Genomic DNA, 4,314 nt, shown 5'->3' with positions numbered 1-4,314 from the left:
GCAGGAGAGCAGCGGCAGAGGCGCGGGCGCGGCGGCTGCAGCGGGCGCTTTGCTGCCCCCGGCGCCGGCCTCCTCGCCGCCGGCCGAGGGGCGGGTAGGGCCCTGAGAGGAACTTGCAGGGTGGGAGTGAAACGGTGGAGTGCTGCCAAAGAGGCCTCGGAGGACGGGGGAGCTGAACAGATGTGACTGGAGAACAGCTTTTATCTTACAGCAGTGTAAGGGATCGTTTTAAAGAGACAAATGTTGATGACAAATTTTTATAGAGAATTTTCTGCGTTTAATCATTGCAAGAGAAGCACTACAACGAGGCAGTCATTAGCCAAATATAACAATGTCAACTGGTAAGCAATTTGCATTACAGGGAAGTAAATGAATTACTAGAACCTAGGTAGGTACGCCAACACAGTCTGAGATAAAAGAACATCGCATTCACAAAAGCCTAGCTCATCTTTTTGATACCCCCCCCCAAAAAAAAAAAAGTTTTCTTTTACTGGATATGGAAGTTGGTCATGCAGTTTAGTATTACTGCTGCTGAGAGATCTCATAGGTCTAGGTCCTCTTGGCTAACGTGACAATACAGAATGTCCCTCTACTGAAGCTCAGATCTGAGAACAAAATCCACTACTGAAATCCATGGGCAGAAGAAAGTAGAGACGATGCAACTGTATAAAGCAATCCCCTCCCTCCAAGCCAAAGAAGAAAGCCACTAAGGTCAACTACAAAGAGAAAATAAGACAACCATGTCTTTAAAAAGACCTGAAGAGAAAGAATACATTTAAAATAAAACAAAAAGAAGAGTGAGAAAAGAAGGAAGCTTAATACAGGAGTCAAAAGAATGAAAGAAAACACTCTCCTTTGATCTTGGAATCAAAACAGTCCTTTCTCACCAGCAGTGAAAGCGTATCCAGTGGGTGTTTAAGTGTTTTTAAGATCAACTGTCTGGATGTACTCTGGAGGCACCTTAAGAATTTATTGCTTTGGAGCTACTGTCCATTGAACAGTTGCTATAGCAGGCACATGTGCCTTTCAACACGCTCCTCCCTTCCTTCTCCCTGCCCCATCATCAGTGTTTTAAGCATATTAATAAATTACAACATATTTTTTTAAATCCAAGATATAATCTTCACCTTGTATCATGTGTTGTTCTGGCTACTGCACTTGAGAGCCTATCAGAGTGCTGTAGGCCTTCAGGGAGAAAACCATCCACAATCTTTCATTCTACAGAGGAAGAAATTCAGACATAACCATTTTTTAGGTAAGCATCGTATGGCATGTTCATTACAGAACATTCAATAGGACAGGCAGATGATGAGTTTTTTTTTTTTACCAGCGAGTTAAGGAAATTACAAGTTATTTAGCCACAGTTCCATGGTCGTCTAAGCCAACCTAACTGCTGGCATTTTTGCTCCCGTCATTCTCCTCGGCCCTCCCAGCCCAGGAGCTCTCAAATCCTCCCTTTCACCCCCTCTGGCACCCACCTGAGCTTTTGCAAACCTATCTCAGCACACTCCTCAAGCAGAAAAACAAAACAGCAGTTCTCCAAAAGACTAAGTTTTCTGATGTGTTAGTGAACTGAAATAGTCAAGGCTTTGAGGTGTGCAAGAGCAACTGCAATGGAGCGGACAAGATTTAGCAGCCAGCTGATAAATTGACCCAGGTTGGGGTGGAACCCCAGTCTTTGCACACTTATTAGATGAACAACAGTAAACTGCTGCAGTGGTTTAAGAAGTTATTTGCCACGCTGTTTGCTCGGATGGAAACATGTTAAAACTATGCTTGGGTATTTGCATGTTTAAATACAATCCCACGTAATGTGGTTCCACTATGTGACCAACACAGAGAAAGTTTGCCTCTGGGCATAAACAAATGATCCCTCGTGAATCTTATTTCTTTGGTCAGTACCCTCATTCATAAACCAGCACTGCAACAGCAAATTTGGGGAGGGGGAACCACCCAACCATCAAACACCTCACTGAAAAGGTCAGGTTTCCCCTCCCCCCCGAATTTAAGAGGTATCTTTTATGGCAGTTTAAAGTAAAAGAGTGGCTTCCATGCTGATGTACCTGAAGCATTAGTCCATCCTTCTGTCTGCTGACTCCTTAAGGGAGCACAAGCCTTTGGGAGGTAGCTTCCCTAAGCCACACACATTTTGCCAGAACTTAATTTGTAAGTGCCCTGAGGCAGGCCCTTCATCTTTTAGCCACATAATGATAGAAGAACTGTATATAGATAGTTATATTTGCATGCATCAGCAACAATGTTAAAATACAGGCTTTTGCTAGCCAATGTGAACAGCAAATTCTCATTTGCTCACTACTGGCTACCAAAACCCATTCAGTAGGTTTCAAGAAAACTCATTCCCCCTCTAAGGAATAAGTCTTTGAAATCTCACTGTAAACATATGCCTATACTCAGGAAGATCATGCTCTCAGCACAGGCAGAAAACTGCAGATTAGTCCTTTTGTGAAGAAACATTACTTCTAGAGCAGAAAAGAAAATGTGCCTAACATGCAAATACAACTTCAAAGAAAATAAAAAACCAACCACCCCTAGACCTCTCAATACGACTAATGTTGTATATTCTGACAAAATGAGTAAGAATCACCACAAAAAAAGGTGAGGAATCTGAGCACAAGATCAAAATTTGTGAGAAAGAAAAATACCCTCAAAAATCTTGAAGTAAACAGAAAATGCTATTTCATAAATAGCAACGTTGCACGTTAAGAGAAACATTTCAGTCTTAGTTTTATGATGCCAAAATTCCCAATGTGTAGGAGCTGTCTTCATGGGAGGTACTAATCGGCTGAGCAAACTGGTTCTTGCTAGAAGACGGTGCATTTTTAAGAGTTCTCTGAGATGGCATTAATGGCTCAAGATGTTTATGGAATGGCAGAAAGTAATTATGTTCCCATTACTCTAAGAACAAACATCTGCAACTAACTTTGCTGTAATGTAACAAAAGAAATGCTTGTATCTGCACCAGAAACAAAGGACTGTACCGTCAACAACAGGGCCTGTACTCGTATGAGAACAATCAACTCCGCAGTCGCACAGTGACCCTGTTTTTATTGGCTGCATTCCCCCAGACTTCAGTTTTACGTGGTCCAATTTAAGCCCACGCTCTCCTGAGAGCAGCTAGTCTGCTACAGCAGAATGCAGCAGTACTTTAAAACAGGGCCTACACAAATGGGCACAATAAACAGGGGTTAGTGAACTATGATGCTTTGTACTTTGCTCACTGTTCTGCTTCTAAAATACTATGCCATCGTTCTCAACAGTTCTAGGGACTAAAAAGCCCACATCTGCCTTCGGAGTATGACAGTTCCATACAGGTAATTCACTAAAGATAGCTCAGCATAAAAGTAGAGAAGTTTATCTGGAAGTCAGTCGACTTACTGAAAAAATAACGATGTGAAAGGCATATTTTTATGATGTCTCCAGCAACAAAGACAATTCACTTTTCCCTGTGTTTAAATACTACTTCTTGAACATTCAAGGCGATAAAAATCTCTATATACAGACAAACTATATTAATCCAAGTCATGTAGCATATTCTTTTAAAGCAATATCACTTCTGAAAACAGACACCCCCATATCTTGAAAGACAAACCATCAGTTGAAGCAAAAACTAAGGTGTAGTTATTCACAGACTGGTTTTCTTTAAAAAAGTTAATGGTGCCATTCTTAGGGGATCTTCACAGTAAGACTCCTTATTTATGCTTGGCCAAGGCAGCTTTGTTTCAGTCACCTGGATTTTAAAATTATCTCAGCACAGAGTATTGTACACAGGAATAATGTTTTCAGCTAAGCACTCACAGCCTAAGGTCACACATTAATGCTGATAGACTCTTGAAGAAAACTGGCTTGTTCAGAAGCTGGACTCCACGAGAATTAGGTAAGTTGTTAAATACGTAACCAAATGTCACCTATTTTTTATATATTGATTTTTCAGCTGTATATCTCAAACTTAATTTAAAAGGTGATTACAGTATCATTCCTGTGCTGTAAGTTTATCTTCCTCTAAACTAGAAACTGGAGGAAGTGAAAGACGCACAGGTGCATTGGAGAACAAGTGTGCTACCATCCTTAAACTGAATAAAGTGAGAGGATTTGTTCTGCCTATAGCAAGAGGGCTAGTGCTTTCTGGATGACTCAATCTTTTAAGATCAACCTCAGGTAATAATCATTTAAGTCTTACAGTGCCTGGCAGAAATCAGGGCTCCTTCACCTTTATTACAGCAAAATGTTGAATATAATTCACTTTTTTAATATACTCTGTAGGAAGGAACCTACTAAGATGAAATATAATTATTT

The sequence above is a fragment of the Rhea pennata genome, chromosome 3 (assembly GCF_028389875.1).
Source record: "Rhea pennata isolate bPtePen1 chromosome 3, bPtePen1.pri, whole genome shotgun sequence".
In the NCBI taxonomy this organism is placed as follows: Eukaryota; Metazoa; Chordata; class Aves; order Rheiformes; family Rheidae; genus Rhea; species Rhea pennata.
Note: the sequence above shows the minus strand (reverse complement) of the source record.